General features: G+C 43.7%; 18 non-coding genes across 18 annotated transcripts; 9 read left to right on the forward strand and 9 right to left on the reverse strand.

The window, feature by feature from the left end:
* Window positions 1-1,450: 1,450 nt before the first annotated feature.
* trnal-cag (transfer RNA leucine (anticodon CAG)) lies at window positions 1,451-1,533 on the reverse strand. Its single transcript has one exon. It is a non-coding gene; the product is annotated as a tRNA-Leu (tRNA).
* A 1,137-nt stretch (window positions 1,534-2,670) lies between these two features.
* Window positions 2,671-2,744, forward strand: trnam-cau (transfer RNA methionine (anticodon CAU)). Its single transcript has one exon. It is a non-coding gene; the product is annotated as a tRNA-Met (tRNA).
* Window positions 2,745-3,712: 968 nt separating this feature from the next.
* Window positions 3,713-3,786, forward strand: trnam-cau (transfer RNA methionine (anticodon CAU)). The gene has a single exon. It is a non-coding gene; the product is annotated as a tRNA-Met (tRNA).
* Window positions 3,787-4,575: 789 nt separating this feature from the next.
* Window positions 4,576-4,658, reverse strand: trnal-cag (transfer RNA leucine (anticodon CAG)). The gene has a single exon. It is a non-coding gene; the product is annotated as a tRNA-Leu (tRNA).
* Window positions 4,659-8,741: 4,083 nt separating this feature from the next.
* trnal-cag (transfer RNA leucine (anticodon CAG)) lies at window positions 8,742-8,824 on the reverse strand. The gene has a single exon. It is a non-coding gene; the product is annotated as a tRNA-Leu (tRNA).
* A 1,137-nt stretch (window positions 8,825-9,961) lies between these two features.
* Window positions 9,962-10,035, forward strand: trnam-cau (transfer RNA methionine (anticodon CAU)). Its single transcript has one exon. It is a non-coding gene; the product is annotated as a tRNA-Met (tRNA).
* Window positions 10,036-11,003: 968 nt separating this feature from the next.
* On the forward strand, window positions 11,004-11,077 carry trnam-cau (transfer RNA methionine (anticodon CAU)). Its single transcript has one exon. It is a non-coding gene; the product is annotated as a tRNA-Met (tRNA).
* A 789-nt stretch (window positions 11,078-11,866) lies between these two features.
* Window positions 11,867-11,949, reverse strand: trnal-cag (transfer RNA leucine (anticodon CAG)). The gene has a single exon. It is a non-coding gene; the product is annotated as a tRNA-Leu (tRNA).
* Window positions 11,950-12,044: 95 nt separating this feature from the next.
* trnam-cau (transfer RNA methionine (anticodon CAU)) lies at window positions 12,045-12,118 on the forward strand. Its single transcript has one exon. It is a non-coding gene; the product is annotated as a tRNA-Met (tRNA).
* A 789-nt stretch (window positions 12,119-12,907) lies between these two features.
* On the reverse strand, window positions 12,908-12,990 carry trnal-cag (transfer RNA leucine (anticodon CAG)). Its single transcript has one exon. It is a non-coding gene; the product is annotated as a tRNA-Leu (tRNA).
* Window positions 12,991-13,948: 958 nt separating this feature from the next.
* On the reverse strand, window positions 13,949-14,031 carry trnal-cag (transfer RNA leucine (anticodon CAG)). The gene has a single exon. It is a non-coding gene; the product is annotated as a tRNA-Leu (tRNA).
* A 960-nt stretch (window positions 14,032-14,991) lies between these two features.
* trnal-cag (transfer RNA leucine (anticodon CAG)) lies at window positions 14,992-15,074 on the reverse strand. Its single transcript has one exon. It is a non-coding gene; the product is annotated as a tRNA-Leu (tRNA).
* A 95-nt stretch (window positions 15,075-15,169) lies between these two features.
* Window positions 15,170-15,243, forward strand: trnam-cau (transfer RNA methionine (anticodon CAU)). Its single transcript has one exon. It is a non-coding gene; the product is annotated as a tRNA-Met (tRNA).
* A 790-nt stretch (window positions 15,244-16,033) lies between these two features.
* Window positions 16,034-16,116, reverse strand: trnal-cag (transfer RNA leucine (anticodon CAG)). Its single transcript has one exon. It is a non-coding gene; the product is annotated as a tRNA-Leu (tRNA).
* A 95-nt stretch (window positions 16,117-16,211) lies between these two features.
* Window positions 16,212-16,285, forward strand: trnam-cau (transfer RNA methionine (anticodon CAU)). The gene has a single exon. It is a non-coding gene; the product is annotated as a tRNA-Met (tRNA).
* A 790-nt stretch (window positions 16,286-17,075) lies between these two features.
* On the reverse strand, window positions 17,076-17,158 carry trnal-cag (transfer RNA leucine (anticodon CAG)). Its single transcript has one exon. It is a non-coding gene; the product is annotated as a tRNA-Leu (tRNA).
* A 95-nt stretch (window positions 17,159-17,253) lies between these two features.
* Window positions 17,254-17,327, forward strand: trnam-cau (transfer RNA methionine (anticodon CAU)). Its single transcript has one exon. It is a non-coding gene; the product is annotated as a tRNA-Met (tRNA).
* Window positions 17,328-18,304: 977 nt separating this feature from the next.
* On the forward strand, window positions 18,305-18,378 carry trnam-cau (transfer RNA methionine (anticodon CAU)). Its single transcript has one exon. It is a non-coding gene; the product is annotated as a tRNA-Met (tRNA).
* Window positions 18,379-19,773: the final 1,395 nt, after the last annotated feature.

Here is a 19,773-nt window from a genome sequence, read left to right on the forward strand (position 1 = left end):
TCAGACCATGACATCACAGTCAGACTCCAAGAATCACATGGCATACTCCCCCTAAAAAGAAAAAAAAAGAAGACATGAACAGCCTTTCATAAACAAGTTCTTCTTCCGGTAAACATCAGAACGTGGTATTCTTTGAAATTCTGTTGGATCCCATTCTATAAACATGTCCAATTTCATGAAATGTCACGACTTGAAATTCCAAGAAACTGCACGAAAATGCCACCGAATCCCATACATTGCACTAAAGTGTTACTTTAAAGTCCATGTAATGCAGGTCAGTGTTACTGTAATGTTTGGTTAACTCTAGCATGAACTGAAATGCAGTGCTTTGTCAACATGAATGCATTTCTGGGTAAACTTGCCAGAGGGTTAAAGACTCTAGCTTGAGCCCGCAGCCAAAGGTTAGGTTTGTCAGAAGTGGGATTCGAACCCACGCCTCCAGGGGAGACTGCGACCTGAACGCAGCGCCGTTGACCGCTCGGCCATCCTGACGTGATGGCTGAGGGTGAGCAGTACTTTTGCAGCTGCACCGAATGGCAGATGATCTGGAAGCTAGTGCTGCACCGCTCACCCTAGCCACAGCACATGCCTCGTTGGCGCAGTTAGGCAGCGCGTCAGTCTCATAATCTGAAGGTCGTGAGTTTGAGCCTCACACGGGGCAGAGTGGTGCTTTTTGATACACGGGAGAGTGTAAAAGAAAGAGCTGCTTTCTGCATTCCCTTTTGTGCGTTTGTCCAGTCCTTCATATGCAATGTAATTGAGGTCCAGTGTTTTTGTAGGACTAATGTTGAACAAATGCAGTAATAGTATTACTCTCATATTCATGTAATATGCGTCAGTGTTGTTACAATGTTTTGTTGAGGCTAATATAATTCTTTCGTTCCAATGACATGTCTTGTCAATGCTAATGCAATGTTTTGCATGACATTCCTTGAATCTTATGCCATGACACTCCACCCCATGCCCCCAAAACCCATGACATTCAATTCCAAGAAATTTCCAAGAATCCTTGCCATGAAACTCTACTGCATCCCCAAAACTTCAGACCATGACATCACAGTCAGACTCCAAGAATCACATGGCATACTCCCCCTAAAAAGAAAAAAAAAGAAGACATGAACAGCCTTTCATAAACAAGTTCTTCTTCCGGTAAACATCAGAACGTGGTATTCTTTGAAATTCTGTTGGATCCCATTCTATAAACATGTCCAATTTCATGAAATGTCACGACTTGAAATTCCAAGAAACTGCACGAAAATGCCACCGAATCCCATACATTGCACTAAAGTGTTACTTTAAAGTCCATGTAATGCAGGTCAGTGTTACTGTAATGTTTGGTTAACTCTAGCATGAACTGAAATGCAGTGCTTTGTCAACATGAATGCATTTCTGGGTAAACTTGCCAGAGGGTTAAAGACTCTAGCTTGAGCCCGCAGCCAAAGGTTAGGTTTGTCAGAAGTGGGATTCGAACCCACGCCTCCAGGGGAGACTGCGACCTGAACGCAGCGCCTTAGACCGCTCGGCCATCCTGACGTGATGGCTGAGGGTGAGCAGTACTTTTGGAGCTGCACCGAATGGCAGATGATCTGGAAGCTAGTGCTGCACCGCTCACCCTAGCCACAGCACATGCCTCGTTGGCGCAGTTAGGCAGCGCGTCAGTCTCATAATCTGAAGGTCGTGGGTTCGAGCCTCACATGGGGCAGAGTGGTGCTTTTTGATACACGGGAGAGTGTAAATGAAAGATCTGCTTTCTGCATTCCCTTTTGTGCGTTTGTCCAGTCCTACATATGCAATGTAATTGAGGTCCAGTGTTTTTGTAGGACTAATGTTGAACAAATGCAGTAATAGTATTACTCTCATATTCATGTAATATGCGTCAGTGTTGTTACAATGTTTTGTTGAGGCTAATATAATTATTTCGTTCCAATGACATGTCTTGTCAATGCTAATGTAATGTTTTGCATGACATTCCTTGAATCTTATGCCATGACACTCCACCCCATGCCCCCAAAACCCATGACATTCAATTCCAAGAAATTTCCAAGAATCCTTGCCATGAAACTCTACTGCATCCCCAAAACTTCAGACCATGACATCACAGTCAGACTCCAAGAATCACATCGCATACTCCCCCTAAAAAGAAAAAAAAAGAAGACATGAACAGCCTTTCATAAACAAGTTCTTCTTCCGGTAAACATCAGAACGTGGTATTCTTTGAAATTCTGTTGGATCCCATTCTATAAACATGTCCAATTTCATGAAATGTCACGACTTGAAATTCCAAGAAAACTGCACGAAAATGCCACCGAATCCCATACATCGCACTAAAGTGTTACTTTAAAGTCCATGTAATGCAGGTCAGTGTTACTGTAATGTTTGGTTAACTCTAGCATGAACTGAAATGCAGTGCTTTGTCAACATGAATGCATTTCTGGGTAAACTTGCCAGAGGGTTAAAGACTCTAGCTTGAGCCCGCAGCCAAAGGTTAGGTTTGTCAGAAGTGGGATTCGAACCCACGCCTCCAGGGGAGACTTCGACCTGAACGCAGCGCCTTAGACCGCTCGGCCATCCTGACGTGATGGCTGAGGGTGAGCAGTACTTTTGCAGCTGCACCGAATGGCAGATGATCTGGAAGCTAGTGCTGCACCGCTCACCCTAGCCACAGCACATGCCTCGTTGGCGCAGTTAGGCAGCGCGTCAGTCTCATAATCTGAAGGTCGTGAGTTCGAGCCTCACACGGGGCAGAGTGGTGCTTTATGATACACGGGAGAGTGTAAATGAAAGATCTGCTTTCTGCATTCCCTTTTGTGCGTTTGTCCAGTCCTTCATATGCAATGTAATTGAGGTCCAGTGTTTTTGTAGGACTAATGTTGAACAAATGCAGTAATAGTATTACTCTCATATTCATGTAATATGCATCAGTGTTGTTACAATGTTTTGTTGAGGCTAATATAATTCTTTCGTTCCAATGACATGTCTTGTCAATGCTAATGCAATGTTTTGCATGACATTCCTTGAATCTTATGCCATGACACTCCACCCCATGCCCCCAAAACCCATGACATTCAATTCCAAGAAATTTCCAAGAATCCTTGCCATGAAACTCTACTGCATCCCCAAAACTTCAGACCATGACATCACAGTCAGACTCCAAGAATCACATCGCATACTCCCCCTAAAAAGAAAAAAAAAGAAGACATGAACAGCCTTTCATAAACAAGTTCTTCTTCCGGTAAACATCAGAACGTGGTATTCTTTGAAATTTTGTTGGATCCCATTCTATAAACATGTCCAATTTCATGAAATGTCACGACTTGAAATTCCAAGAAAACTGCACGAAAATGCCACCGAATCCCATACATCGCACTAAAGTGTTACTTTAAAGTCCATGTAATGCAGGTCAGTGTTACTGTAATGTTTGGTTAACTCTAGCATGAACTGAAATGCAGTGCTTTGTCAACATGAATGCATTTCTGGGTAAACTTGCCAGAGGGTTAAAGACTCTAGCTTGAGCCCACAGCCAAAGGTTAGGTTTGTCAGAAGTGGGATTCTAACCCACGCCTCCAGGGGAGACTGCGACCTGAACGCAGCGCCTTAGACCGCTCGGCCATCCTGACGTGATGGCTGAGGGTGAGCAGTACTTTTGGAGCTGCACCGAATGGCAGATGATCTGGAAGCTAGTGCTGCACCGCTCACCCTAGCCACAGCACATGCCTCGTTGGCGCAGTTAGGCAGCGCGTCAGTCTCATAATCTGAAGGTCGTGAGTTCGAGCCTCACATGGGGCAGAGTGGTGCTTTTTGATACACGGGAGAGTGTAAAAGAAAGAGCTGCTTTCTGCATTCCCTTTTGTGCGTTTGTCCAGTCCTACATATGCAATGTAATTGAGGTCCAGTGTTTTTGTAGGACTAATGTTGAACAAATGCAGTAATAGTATTACTCTCATATTCATGTAATATGCGTCAGTGTTGTTACAATGTTTTGGTGAGGCTAATATAATTCTTTCGTTCCAATGACATGTCTTGTCAATGCTAATGCAATGTTTTGCATGACATTCCTTGAATCTTATGCCATGACACTCCACCCCATGCCCCCAAAACCCATGACATTCAATTCCAAGAAATTTCCAAGAATCCTTGCCATGAAACTCTACTGCATCCCCAAAACTTCAGACCATGACATCACAGTCAGACTCCAAGAATCACATGGCATACTCCCCCTAAAAAGAAAAAAAAAGAAGACATGAACAGCCTTTCATAAACAAGTTCTTCTTCCGGTAAACATCAGAACGTGGTATTCTTTGAAATTCTGTTGGATCCCATTCTATAAACATGTCCAATTTCATGAAATGTCACGACTTGAAATTCCAAGAAACTGCACGAAAATGCCACCGAATCCCATACATTGCACTAAAGTGTTACTTTAAAGTCCATGTAATGCAGGTCAGTGTTACTGTAATGTTTGGTTAACTCTAGCATGAACTGAAATGCAGTGCTTTGTCAACATGAATGCATTTCTGGGTAAACTTGCCAGAGGGTTAAAGACTCTAGCTTGAGCCCGCAGCCAAAGGTTAGGTTTGTCAGAAGTGGGATTCGAACCCACGCCTCCAGGGGAGACTGCGACCTGAACGCAGCGCCTTAGACCGCTCGGCCATCCTGACGTGATGGCTGAGGGTGAGCAGTACTTTTGGAGCTGCACCGAATGGCAGATGATCTGGAAGCTAGTGCTGCACCGCTCACCCTAGCCACAGCACATGCCTCGTTGGCGCAGTTAGGCAGCGCGTCAGTCTCATAATCTGAAGGTCGTGGGTTCGAGCCTCACATGGGGCAGAGTGGTGCTTTTTGATACACGGGAGAGTGTAAATGAAAGATCTGCTTTCTGCATTCCCTTTTGTGCGTTTGTCCAGTCCTACATATGCAATGTAATTGAGGTCCAGTGTTTTTGTAGGACTAATGTTGAACAAATGCAGTAATAGTATTACTCTCATATTCATGTAATATGCGTCAGTGTTGTTACAATGTTTTGTTGAGGCTAATATAATTCTTTCGTTCCAATGACATGTCTTGTCAATGCTAATGTAATGTTTTGCATGACATTCCTTGAATCTTATGCCATGACACTCCACCCCATGCCCCCAAAACCCATGACATTCAATTCCAAGAAATTTCCAAGAATCCTTGCCATGAAACTCTACTGCATCCCCAAAACTTCAGACCATGACATCACAGTCAGACTCCAAGAATCACATCGCATACTCCCCCTAAAAAGAAAAAAAAAAGAAGACATGAACAGCCTTTCATAAACAAGTTCTTCTTCCGGTAAACATCAGAACGTGGTATTCTTTGAAATTCTGTTGGATCCCATTCTATAAACATGTCCAATTTCATGAAATGTCACGACTTGAAATTCCAAGAAACTGCACGAAAATGCCACCGAATCCCATACATTGCACTAAAGTGTTACTTTAAAGTCCATGTAATGCAGGTCAGTGTTACTGTAATGTTTGGTTAACTCTAGCATGAACTGAAATGCAGTGCTTTGTCAACATGAATGCATTTCTGGGTAAACTTGCCAGAGGGTTAAAGACTCTAGCTTGAGCCCACAGCCAAAGGTTAGGTTTGTCAGAAGTGGGATTCGAACCCACGCCTCCAGGGGAGACTGCGACCTGAACGCAGCGCCTTAGACCGCTCAGCCATCCTGACGTGATGGCTGAGGGTGAGCAGTACTTTTGGAGCTGCACCGAATGGCAGATGATCTGGAAGCTAGTGCTGCACCGCTCACCCTAGCCACAGCACATGCCTCGTTGGCGCAGTTAGGCAGCGCGTCAGTCTCATAATCTGAAGGTTGTGAGTTCGAGCCTCACATGGGGCAGAGTGGTGCTTTTTGATACACGGGAGAGTGTAAATGAAAGATCTGCTTTCTGCATTCCCTTTTGTGCGTTTGTCCAGTCCTACATATGCAATGTAATTGAGGTCCAGTGTTTTTGTAGGACTAATGTTGAACAAATGCAGTAATAGTATTACTCTCATATTCATGTAATATGCGTCAGTGTTGTTACAATGTTTTGGTGAGGCTAATATAATTCTTTCGTTCCAATGACATGTCTTGTCAATGCTAATGCAATGTTTTGCATGACATTCCTTGAATCTTATGCCATGACACTCCACCCCATGCCCCCAAAACCCATGACATTCAATTCCAAGAAATTTCCAAGAATCCTTGCCATGAAACTCTACTGCATCCCCAAAACTTCAGACCATGACATCACAGTCAGACTCCAAGAATCACATGGCATACTCCCCCTAAAAAGAAAAAAAAAGAAGACATGAACAGCCTTTCATAAACAAGTTCTTCTTCCGGTAAACATCAGAACGTGGTATTCTTTGAAATTCTGTTGGATCCCATTCTATAAACATGTCCAATTTCATGAAATGTCACGACTTGAAATTCCAAGAAAACTGCACGAAAATGCCACCGAATCCCATACATCGCACTAAAGTGTTACTTTAAAGTCCATGTAATGCAGGTCAGTGTTACTGTAATGTTTGGTTAACTCTAGCATGAACTGAAATGCAGTGCTTTGTCAACATGAATGCATTTCTGGGTAAACTTGCCAGAGGGTTAAAGACTCTAGCTTGAGCCCGCAGCCAAAGGTTAGGTTTGTCAGAAGTGGGATTCGAACCCACGCCTCCAGGGGAGACTGCGACCTGAACGCAGCGCCGTTGACCGCTCGGCCATCCTGACGTGATGGCTGAGGGTGAGCAGTACTTTTGCAGCTGCACCGAATGGCAGATGATCTGGAAGCTAGTGCTGCACCGCTCACCCTAGCCACAGCACATGCCTCGTTGGCGCAGTTAGGCAGCGCGTCAGTCTCATAATCTGAAGGTCGTGAGTTTGAGCCTCATACGGGGCAGAGTGGTGCTTTTTGATACACGGGAGAGTGTAAAAGAAAGAGCTGCTTTCTGCATTCCCTTTTGTGCGTTTGTCCAGTCCTTCATATGCAATGTAATTGAGGTCCAGTGTTTTTGTAGGACTAATGTTGAACAAATGCAGTAATAGTATTACTCTCATATTCATGTAATATGCGTCAGTGTTGTTACAATGTTTTGTTGAGGCTAATATAATTCTTTCGTTCCAATGACATGTCTTGTCAATGCTAATGCAATGTTTTGCATGACATTCCTTGAATCTTATGCCATGACACTCCACCCCATGCCCCCAAAACCCATGACATTCAATTCCAAGAAATTTCCAAGAATCCTTGCCATGAAACTCTACTGCATCCCCAAAACTTCAGACCATGACATCACAGTCAGACTCCAAGAATCACATGGCATACTCCCCCTAAAAAGAAAAAAAAAGAAGACATGAACAGCCTTTCATAAACAAGTTCTTCTTCCGGTAAACATCAGAACGTGGTATTCTTTGAAATTCTGTTGGATCCCATTCTATAAACATGTCCAATTTCATGAAATGTCACGACTTGAAATTCCAAGAAACTGCACGAAAATGCCACCGAATCCCATACATTGCACTAAAGTGTTACTTTAAAGTCCATGTAATGCAGGTCAGTGTTACTGTAATGTTTGGTTAACTCTAGCATGAACTGAAATGCAGTGCTTTGTCAACATGAATGCATTTCTGGGTAAACTTGCCAGAGGGTTAAAGACTCTAGCTTGAGCCCGCAGCCAAAGGTTAGGTTTGTCAGAAGTGGGATTCGAACCCACGCCTCCAGGGGAGACTGCGACCTGAACGCAGCGCCGTTGACCGCTCGGCCATCCTGACGTGATGGCTGAGGGTGAGCAGTACTTTTGCAGCTGCACCGAATGGCAGATGATCTGGAAGCTAGTGCTGCACCGCTCACCCTAGCCACAGCACATGCCTCGTTGGCGCAGTTAGGCAGCGCGTCAGTCTCATAATCTGAAGGTCGTGAGTTTGAGCCTCACACGGGGCAGAGTGGTGCTTTTTGATACACGGGAGAGTGTAAAAGAAAGAGCTGCTTTCTGCATTCCCTTTTGTGCGTTTGTCCAGTCCTTCATATGCAATGTAATTGAGGTCCAGTGTTTTTGTAGGACTAATGTTGAACAAATGCAGTAATAGTATTACTCTCATATTCATGTAATATGCGTCAGTGTTGTTACAATGTTTTGTTGAGGCTAATATAATTCTTTCGTTCCAATGACATGTCTTGTCAATGCTAATGCAATGTTTTGCATGACATTCCTTGAATCTTATGCCATGACACTCCACCCCATGCCCCCAAAACCCATGACATTCAATTCCAAGAAATTTCCAAGAATCCTTGCCATGAAACTCTACTGCATCCCCAAAACTTCAGACCATGACATCACAGTCAGACTCCAAGAATCACATGGCATACTCCCCCTAAAAAGAAAAAAAAAGAAGACATGAACAGCCTTTCATAAACAAGTTCTTCTTCCGGTAAACATCAGAACGTGGTATTCTTTGAAATTCTGTTGGATCCCATTCTATAAACATGTCCAATTTCATGAAATGTCACGACTTGAAATTCCAAGAAACTGCACGAAAATGCCACCGAATCCCATACATTGCACTAAAGTGTTACTTTAAAGTCCATGTAATGCAGGTCAGTGTTACTGTAATGTTTGGTTAACTCTAGCATGAACTGAAATGCAGTGCTTTGTCAACATGAATGCATTTCTGGGTAAACTTGCCAGAGGGTTAAAGACTCTAGCTTGAGCCCGCAGCCAAAGGTTAGGTTTGTCAGAAGTGGGATTCGAACCCACGCCTCCAGGGGAGACTGCGACCTGAACGCAGCGCCTTAGACCGCTCGGCCATCCTGACGTGATGGCTGAGGGTGAGCAGTACTTTTGGAGCTGCACCGAATGGCAGATGATCTGGAAGCTAGTGCTGCACCGCTCACCCTAGCCACAGCACATGCCTCGTTGGCGCAGTTAGGCAGCGCGTCAGTCTCATAATCTGAAGGTCGTGGGTTCGAGCCTCACATGGGGCAGAGTGGTGCTTTTTGATACACGGGAGAGTGTAAATGAAAGATCTGCTTTCTGCATTCCCTTTTGTGCGTTTGTCCAGTCCTACATATGCAATGTAATTGAGGTCCAGTGTTTTTGTAGGACTAATGTTGAACAAATGCAGTAATAGTATTACTCTCATATTCATGTAATATGCGTCAGTGTTGTTACAATGTTTTGTTGAGGCTAATATAATTATTTCGTTCCAATGACATGTCTTGTCAATGCTAATGTAATGTTTTGCATGACATTCCTTGAATCTTATGCCATGACACTCCACCCCATGCCCCCAAAACCCATGACATTCAATTCCAAGAAATTTCCAAGAATCCTTGCCATGAAACTCTACTGCATCCCCAAAACTTCAGACCATGACATCACAGTCAGACTCCAAGAATCACATCGCATACTCCCCCTAAAAAGAAAAAAAAAGAAGACATGAACAGCCTTTCATAAACAAGTTCTTCTTCCGGTAAACATCAGAACGTGGTATTCTTTGAAATTCTGTTGGATCCCATTCTATAAACATGTCCAATTTCATGAAATGTCACGACTTGAAATTCCAAGAAAACTGCACGAAAATGCCACCGAATCCCATACATCGCACTAAAGTGTTACTTTAAAGTCCATGTAATGCAGGTCAGTGTTACTGTAATGTTTGGTTAACTCTAGCATGAACTGAAATGCAGTGCTTTGTCAACATGAATGCATTTCTGGGTAAACTTGCCAGAGGGTTAAAGACTCTAGCTTGAGCCCGCAGCCAAAGGTTAGGTTTGTCAGAAGTGGGATTCGAACCCACGCCTCCAGGGGAGACTTCGACCTGAACGCAGCGCCTTAGACCGCTCGGCCATCCTGACGTGATGGCTGAGGGTGAGCAGTACTTTTGCAGCTGCACCGAATGGCAGATGATCTGGAAGCTAGTGCTGCACCGCTCACCCTAGCCACAGCACATGCCTCGTTGGCGCAGTTAGGCAGCGCGTCAGTCTCATAATCTGAAGGTCGTGAGTTCGAGCCTCACACGGGGCAGAGTGGTGCTTTATGATACACGGGAGAGTGTAAATGAAAGATCTGCTTTCTGCATTCCCTTTTGTGCGTTTGTCCAGTCCTTCATATGCAATGTAATTGAGGTCCAGTGTTTTTGTAGGACTAATGTTGAACAAATGCAGTAATAGTATTACTCTCATATTCATGTAATATGCATCAGTGTTGTTACAATGTTTTGTTGAGGCTAATATAATTCTTTCGTTCCAATGACATGTCTTGTCAATGCTAATGCAATGTTTTGCATGACATTCCTTGAATCTTATGCCATGACACTCCACCCCATGCCCCCAAAACCCATGACATTCAATTCCAAGAAATTTCCAAGAATCCTTGCCATGAAACTCTACTGCATCCCCAAAACTTCAGACCATGACATCACAGTCAGACTCCAAGAATCACATCGCATACTCCCCCTAAAAAGAAAAAAAAAGAAGACATGAACAGCCTTTCATAAACAAGTTCTTCTTCCGGTAAACATCAGAACGTGGTATTCTTTGAAATTTTGTTGGATCCCATTCTATAAACATGTCCAATTTCATGAAATGTCACGACTTGAAATTCCAAGAAAACTGCACGAAAATGCCACCGAATCCCATACATCGCACTAAAGTGTTACTTTAAAGTCCATGTAATGCAGGTCAGTGTTACTGTAATGTTTGGTTAACTCTAGCATGAACTGAAATGCAGTGCTTTGTCAACATGAATGCATTTCTGGGTAAACTTGCCAGAGGGTTAAAGACTCTAGCTTGAGCCCACAGCCAAAGGTTAGGTTTGTCAGAAGTGGGATTCTAACCCACGCCTCCAGGGGAGACTGCGACCTGAACGCAGCGCCTTAGACCGCTCGGCCATCCTGACGTGATGGCTGAGGGTGAGCAGTACTTTTGGAGCTGCACCGAATGGCAGATGATCTGGAAGCTAGTGCTGCACCGCTCACCCTAGCCACAGCACATGCCTCGTTGGCGCAGTTAGGCAGCGCGTCAGTCTCATAATCTGAAGGTCGTGAGTTCGAGCCTCACATGGGGCAGAGTGGTGCTTTTTGATACACGGGAGAGTGTAAAAGAAAGAGCTGCTTTCTGCATTCCCTTTTGTGCGTTTGTCCAGTCCTACATATGCAATGTAATTGAGGTCCAGTGTTTTTGTAGGACTAATGTTGAACAAATGCAGTAATAGTATTACTCTCATATTCATGTAATATGCGTCAGTGTTGTTACAATGTTTTGTTGAGGCTAATATAATTATTTCGTTCCAATGACATGTCTTGTCAATGCTAATGCAATGTTTTGCATGACATTCCTTGAATCTTATGCCATGACACTCCACCCCATGCCCCCAAAACCCATGACATTCAATTCCAAGAAATTTCCAAGAATCCTTGCCATGAAACTCTACTGCATCCCCAAAACTTCAGACCATGACATCACAGTCAGACTCCAAGAATCACATCGCATACTCCCCCTAAAAAGAAAAAAAAAGAAGACATGAACAGCCTTTCATAAACAAGTTCTTCTTCCGGTAAACATCAGAACGTGGTATTCTTTGAAATTCTGTTGGATCCCATTCTATAAACATGTCCAATTTCATGAAATGTCACGACTTGAAATTCCAAGAAACTGCACGAAAATGCCACCGAATCCCATACATTGCACTAAAGTGTTACTTTAAAGTCCATGTAATGCAGGTCAGTGTTACTGTAATGTTTGGTTAACTCTAGCATGAACTGAAATGCAGTGCTTTGTCAACATGAATGCATTTCTGGGTAAACTTGCCAGAGGGTTAAAGACTCTAGCTTGAGCCCGCAGCCAAAGGTTAGGTTTGTCAGAAGTGGGATTCGAACCCACGCCTCCAGGGGAGACTGCGACCTGAACGCAGCGCCTTAGACCGCTCGGCCATCCTGACGTGATGGCTGAGGGTGAGCAGTACTTTTGCAGCTGCACCGAATGGCAGATGATCTGGAAGCTAGTGCTGCACCGCTCACCCTAGCCACAGCACATGCCTCGTTGGCGCAGTTAGGCAGCGCGTCAGTCTCATAATCTGAAGGTCGTGAGTTCGAGCCTCACACGGGGCAGAGTGGTGCTTTTTGATACACGGGAGAGTGTAAAAGAAAGAGCTGCTTTTTGCATTCCCTTTTGTGCGTTTGTCCAGTCCTTCATATGCAATGTAATTGAGGTCCAGTGTTTTTGTAGGACTAATGTTGAACAAATGCAGTAATAGTATTACTCTCATATTCATGTAATATGCGTCAGTGTTGTTACAATGTTTTGTTGAGGCTAATATAATTCTTTCGTTCCAATGACATGTCTTGTCAATGCTAATGCAATGTTTTGCATGACATTCCTTGAATCTTATGCCATGACACTCCACCCCATGCCCCCAAAACCCATGACATTCAATTCCAAGAAATTTCCAAGAATCCTTGCCATGAAACTCTACTGCATCCCCAAAACTTCAGACCATGACATCACAGTCAGACTCCAAGAATCACATCGCATACTCCCCCTAAAAAGAAAAAAAAAGAAGACATGAACAGCCTTTCATAAACAAGTTCTTCTTCCGGTAAACATCAGAACGTGGTATTCTTTGAAATTCTGTTGGATCCCATTCTATAAACATGTCCAATTTCATGAAATGTCACGACTTGAAATTCCAAGAAACTGCACGAAAATGCCACCGAATCCCATACATTGCACTAAAGTGTTACTTTAAAGTCCATGTAATGCAGGTCAGTGTTACTGTAATGTTTGGTTAACTCTAGCATGAACTGAAATGCAGTGCTTTGTCAACATGAATGCATTTCTGGGTAAACTTGCCAGAGGGTTAAAGACTCTAGCTTGAGCCCACAGCCAAAGGTTAGGTTTGTCAGAAGTGGGATTCGAACCCACGCCTCCAGGGGAGACTGCGACCTGAACGCAGCGCCTTAGACCGCTCGGCCATCCTGACATGATGGCTGAGGGTGAGCAGTACTTTTGGAGCTGCACCGAATGGCAGATGATCTGGAAGCTAGTGCTGCACCGCTCACCCTAGCCACAGCACATGCCTCGTTGGCGCAGTTAGGCAGCGCGTCAGTCTCATTATCTGAAGTTCGTGAGTTCGAGCCTCACATGGGGCAGAGTGGTGCTTTTTGATACACGGGAGAGTGTAAATGAAAGATCTGCTTTCTGCATTCCCTTTTGTGCGTTTGTCCAGTCCTACATATGCAATGTAATTGAGGTCCAGTGTTTTTGTAGGACTAATGTTGAACAAATGCAGTAATAGTATTACTCTCATATTCATGTAATATGCGTCAGTGTTGTTACAATGTTTTGTTGAGGCTAATATAATTCTTTCGTTCCAATGACATGTCTTGTCAATGCTAATGCAATGTTTTGCATGACATTCCTTGAATCTTATGCCATGACACTCCACCCCATGCCCCCAAAACCCATGACATTCAATTCCAAGAAATTTCCAAGAATCCTTGCCATGAAACTCTACTGCATCCCCAAAACTTCAGACCATGACATCACAGTCAGACTCCAAGAATCACATCGCATACTCCCCCTAAAAAGAAAAAAAAAGAAGACATGAACAGCCTTTCATAAACAAGTTCTTCTTCCGGTAAACATCAGAACGTGGTATTCTTTGAAATTCTGTTGGATCCCATTCTATAAACATGTCCAATTTCATGAAATGTCACGACTTGAAATTCCAAGAAACTGCACGAAAATGCCACCGAATCCCATACATTGCACTAAAGTGTTACTTTAAAGTCCATGTAATGCAGGTCAGTGTTACTGTAATGTTTGGTTAACTCTAGCATGAACTGAAATGCAGTGCTTTGTCAACATGAATGCATTTCTGGGTAAACTTGCCAGAGGGTTAAAGACTCTAGCTTGAGCCCGCAGCCAAAGGTTAGGTTTGTCAGAAGTGGGATTCGAACCCACGCCTCCAGGGGAGACTGCGACCTGAACGCAGCGCCTTAGACCGCTCGGCCATCCTGACGTGATGGCTGAGGGTGAGCAGTACTTTTGGAGCTGCACCGAATGGCAGATGATCTGGAAGCTAGTGCTGCACCGCTCACCCTAGCCACAGCACATGCATCGTTGGCGCAGTTAGGCAGCGCGTCAGTCTCATAATCTGAAGGTAGTGAGTTCGAGCCTCACACGGGGCAGAGTGGTGCTTTATGATACACGGGAGAGTGTAAATGAAAGATCTGCTTTCTGCATTCCCTTTTGTGCGTTTGTCCAGTCCTACATATGCAATGTAATTGAGGTCCAGTGTTTTTGTAGGACTAATGTTGAACAAATGCAGTAATAGTATTACTCTCATATTCATGTAATATGCGTCAGTGTTGTTACAATGTTTTGTTGAGGCTAATATAATTCTTTCGTTCCAATGACATGTCTTGTCAATGCTAATGTAATGTTTTGCATGACATTCCTTGAATCTTATGCCATGACACTCCACCCCATGCCCCCAAAACCCATGACATTCAATTCCAAGAAATTTCCAAGAATCCTTGCCATGAAACTCTACTGCATCCCCAAAACTTCAGACCATGACATCACAGTCAGACTCCAAGAATCACATCGCATACTCCCCCTAAAAAGAAAAAAAAAAGAAGACATGAACAGCCTTTCATAAACAAGTTCTTCTTCCGGTAAACATCAGAACGTGGTATTCTTTGAAATTCTGTTGGATCCCATTCTATAAACATGTCCAATTTCATGAAATGTCACGACTTGAAATTCCAAGAAAACTGCACGAAAATGCCACCGAATCCCATACATCGCACTAAAGTGTTACTTTAAAGTCCATGTAATGCAGGTCAGTGTTACTGTAATGTTTGGTTAACTCTAGCATGAACTGAAATGCAGTGCTTTGTCAACATGAATGCATTTCTGGGTAAACTTGCCAGAGGGTTAAAGACTCTAGCTTGAGCCCGCAGCCAAAGGTTAGGTTTGTCAGAAGTGGGATTCGAACCCACGCCTCCAGGGGAGACTGCGACCTGAACGCAGCGCCTTAGACCGCTCGGCCATCCTGACGTGATGGCTGAGGGTGAGCAGTACTTTTGGAGCTGCACCGAATGGCAGATGATCTGGAAGCTAGTGCTGCACCGCTCACCCTAGCCACAGCACATGCCTCGTTGGCGCAGTTAGGCAGCGCGTCAGTCTCATAATCTGAAGGTCGTGAGTTCGAGCCTCACATGGGGCAGAGTGGTGCTTTTTGATACACGGGAGAGTGTAAATGAAAGATCTGCTTTCTGCATTCCCTTTTGTGCGTTTGTCCAGTCCTACATATGCAATGTAATTGAGGTCCAGTGTTTTTGTAGGACTAATGTTGAACAAATACAGTAATAGTATTACTCTCATATTCATGTAATATGCGTCAGTGTTGTTACAATGTTTTGGTGAGGCTAATATAATTCTTTCGTTCCAATGACATGTCTTGTCAATGCTAATGCAATGTTTTGCATGACATTCCTTGAATCTTATGCCATGACACTCCACCCCATGCCCCCAAAACCCATGACATTCAATTCCAAGAAATTTCCAAGAATCCTTGCCATGAAACTCTACTGCATCCCCAAAACTTCAGACCATGACATCACAGTCAGACTCCAAGAATCACATCGCATACTCCCCCTAAAAAGAAAAAAAAAGAAGACATGAACAGCCTTTCATAAACAAGTTCTTCTTCCGGTAAACATCAGAACGTGGTATTCTTTGAAATTCTGTTGGATCCCATTCTATAAACATGTCCAATTTCATGAAATGTCACGACTTGAAATTCCAAGAAAACTGCACGAAAATGCCACCGAATCCCATACATCGCACTAAAGTGTTACTTTAAAGTCCATGTAATGCAGGTCAGTGTTACTGTAATGTTTGGTTAACTCTAGCATGAACTGAAATGCAGTGCTTTGTCAACATGAATGCATTTCTGGGTAAACTTGCCAGAGGGTTAAAGACTCTAGCTTGAGCCCGCAGCCAAAGGTTAGGTTTGTCAGAAGTGGGATTCGAACCCACGCCTCCAGGGGAGACTGCGACCTGAACGCAGCGCCTTAGACCGCTCGGCCATCCTGACGTGATGGCTGAGGGTGAGCAGTACTTTTGGAGCTGCACCGAATGGCAGATGATCTGGAAGCTAGTGCTGCACCGCTCACCCTAGCCACAGCACATGCCTCGTTGGCGCAGTTAGGCAGCGCGTCAGTCTCATAATCTGAAGGTCGTGAGTTCGAGCCTCACATGGGGCAGAGTGGTGCTTTTTGATACACGGGAGAGTGTAAATGAAAGATCTGCTTTCTGCATTCCCTTTTGTGCGTTTGTCCAGTCCTACATATGCAATGTAATTGAGGTCCAGTGTTTTTGTAGGACTAATGTTGAACAAATGCAGTAATAGTATTACTCTCATATTCATGTAATATGCGTCAGTGTTGTTACAATGTTTTGGTGAGGCTAATATAATTCTTTCGTTCCAATGACATGTCTTGTCAATGCTAATGCAATGTTTTGCATGACATTCCTTGAATCTTATGCCATGACACTCCACCCCATGCCCCCAAAACCCATGACATTCAATTCCAAGAAATTTCCAAGAATCCTTGCCATGAAACTCTACTGCATCCCCAAAACTTCAGACCATGACATCACAGTCAGACTCCAAGAATCACATCGCATACTCCCCCTAAAAAGAAAAAAAAAGAAGACATGAACAGCCTTTCATAAACAAGTTCTTCTTCCGGTAAACATCAGAACGTGGTATTCTTTGAAATTCTGTTGGATCCCATTCTATAAACATGTCCAATTTCATGAAATGTCACGACTTGAAATTCCAAGAAAACTGCACGAAAATGCCACCGAATCCCATACATCGCACTAAAGTGTTACTTTAAAGTCCATGTAATGCAGGTCAGTGTTACTGTAATGTTTGGTTAACTCTAGCATGAACTGAAATGCAGTGCTTTGTCAACATGAATGCATTTCTGGGTAAACTTGCCAGAGGGTTAAAGACTCTAGCTTGAGCCCGCAGCCAAAGGTTAGGTTTGTCAGAAGTGGGATTCGAACCCACGCCTCCAGGGGAGACTGCGACCTGAACGCAGCGCCTTAGACCGCTCGGCCATCCTGACGTGATGGCTGAGGGTGAGCAGTACTTTTGGAGCTGCACCGAATGGCAGATGATCTGGAAGCTAGTGCTGCACCGCTCACCCTAGCCACAGCACATGCCTCGTTGGCGCAGTTAGGCAGCGCGTCAGTCTCATAATCTGAAGGTCGTGAGTTCGAGCCTCACATGGGGCAGAGTGGTGCTTTTTGATACACGGGAGAGTGTAAATGAAAGATCTGCTTTCTGCATTCCCTTTTGTGCGTTTGTCCAGTCCTACATATGCAATGTAATTGAGGTCCAGTGTTTTTGTAGGACTAATGTTGAACAAATGCAGTAATAGTATTACTCTCATATTCATGTAATATGCGTCAGTGTTGTTACAATGTTTTGGTGAGGCTAATATAATTCTTTCGTTCCAATGACATGTCTTGTCAATGCTAATGCAATGTTTTGCATGACATTCCTTGAATCTTATGCCATGACACTCCACCCCATGCCCCCAAAACCCATGACATTCAATTCCAAGAAATTTCCAAGAATCCTTGCCATGAAACTCTACTGCATCCCCAAAACTTCAGACCATGACATCACAGTCAGACTCCAAGAATCACATCGCATACTCCCCCTAAAAAGAAAAAAAAAGAAGACATGAACAGCCTTTCATAAACAAGTTCTTCTTCCGGTAAACATCAGAACGTGGTATTCTTTGAAATTCTGTTGGATCCCATTCTATAAACATGTCCAATTTCATGAAATGTCACGACTTGAAATTCCAAGAAAACTGCACGAAAATGCCACCGAATCCCATACATCGCACTAAAGTGTTACTTTAAAGTCCATGTAATGCAGGTCAGTGTTACTGTAATGTTTGGTTAACTCTAGCATGAACTGAAATGCAGTGCTTTGTCAACATGAATGCATTTCTGGGTAAACTTGCCAGAGGGTTAAAGACTCTAGCTTGAGCCCGCAGCCAAAGGTTAGGTTTGTCAGAAGTGGGATTCGAACCCACGCCTCCAGGGGAGACTGCGACCTCTGCGACCTGAACGCAGCGCCTTAGACCGCTCGGCCATCCTGACGTGATGGCTGAGGGTGAGCAGTACTTTTGCAGCTGCACCGAATGGCAGATGATCTGGAAGCTAGTGCTGCACCGCTCACCCTAGCCACAGCACATGCCTCGTTGGCGCAGTTAGGCAGCGCGTCAGTCTCATAATCTGAAGGTCGTGAGTTCGAGCCTCACACGGGGCAGAGTGGTGCTTTTTGATACACGGGAGAGTGTAAAAGAAAGAGCTGCTTTCTGCATTCCCTTTTGTGCGTTTGTCCAGTCCTTCATATGCAATGTAATTGAGGTCCAGTGTTTTTGTAGGACTAATGTTGAACAAATGCAGTAATAGTATTACTCTCATATTCATGTAATATGCGTCAGTGTTGTTACAATGTTTTGTTGAGGCTAATATAATTCTTTCGTTCCAATGACATGTCTTGTCAATGCTAATGCAATGTTTTGCATGACATTCCTTGAATCTTATGCCATGACACTCCACCCCATGCCCCCAAAACCCATGACATTCAATTCCAAGAAATTTCCAAGAATCCTTGCCATGAAACTCTACTGCATCCCCAAAACTTCAGACCATGACATCACAGTCAGACTCCAAGAATCACATCGCATACTCCCCCTAAAAAGAAAAAAAAAGAAGACATGAACAGCCTTTCATAAACAAGTTCTTCTTCCGGTAAACATCAGAACGTGGTATTCTTTGAAATTCTGTTGGATCCCATTCTATAAACATGTCCAATTTCATGAAATGTCACGACTTGAAATTCCAAGAAACTGCACGAAAATGCAATGTAATTGAGGTCCAGTGTTTTTGTAGGACTAATGTTGAACAAATGCAGTAATAGTATTACTCTCATATTCATGTAATATGCGTCAGTGTTGTTACAATGTTTTGTTGAGGCTAATATAATTCTTTCGTTCCAATGACATGTCTTGTCAATGCTAATGCAATGTTTTGCATGACATTCCTTGAATCTTATGCCATGACACTCCACCCCATGCCCCCAAAACCCATGACATTCAATTCCAAGAAATTTCCAAGAATCCTTGCCATGAAACTCTACTGCATCCCCAAAACTTCAGACCATGACATCACAGTCAGACTCCAAGAATCACATCGCATACTCCCCCTAAAAAGAAAAAAAAAGAAGACATGAACAGCCTTTCATAAACAAGTTCTTCTTCCGGTAAACATCAGAACGTGGTATTCTTTGAAATTCTGTTGGATCCCATTCTATAAACATGTCCAATTTCATGAAATGTCACGACTTGAAATTCCAAGAAACTGCACGAAAATGCCACCGAATCCCATACATTGCACTAAAGTGTTACTTTAAAGTCCATGTAATGCAGGTCAGTGTTACTGTAATGTTTGGTTAACTCTAGCATGAACTGAAATGCAGTGCTTTGTCAACATGAATGCATTTCTGGGTAAACTTGCCAGAGGGTTAAAGACTCTAGCTTGAGCCCGCAGCCAAAGGTTAGGTTTGTCAGAAGTGGGATTCGAACCCACGCCTCCAGGGGAGACTTCGACCTGAACGCAGCGCCTTAGACCGCTCGGCCATCCTGACGTGATGGCTGAG

The sequence above is a fragment of the Rhinichthys klamathensis genome, unplaced genomic scaffold, assembly GCF_029890125.1.
Source record: "Rhinichthys klamathensis goyatoka isolate OS25496 unplaced genomic scaffold, OSU_Roscu_1.1 h1tg000176l_1, whole genome shotgun sequence".
Classification (NCBI taxonomy): Eukaryota; Metazoa; Chordata; class Actinopteri; order Cypriniformes; family Leuciscidae; genus Rhinichthys; species Rhinichthys klamathensis.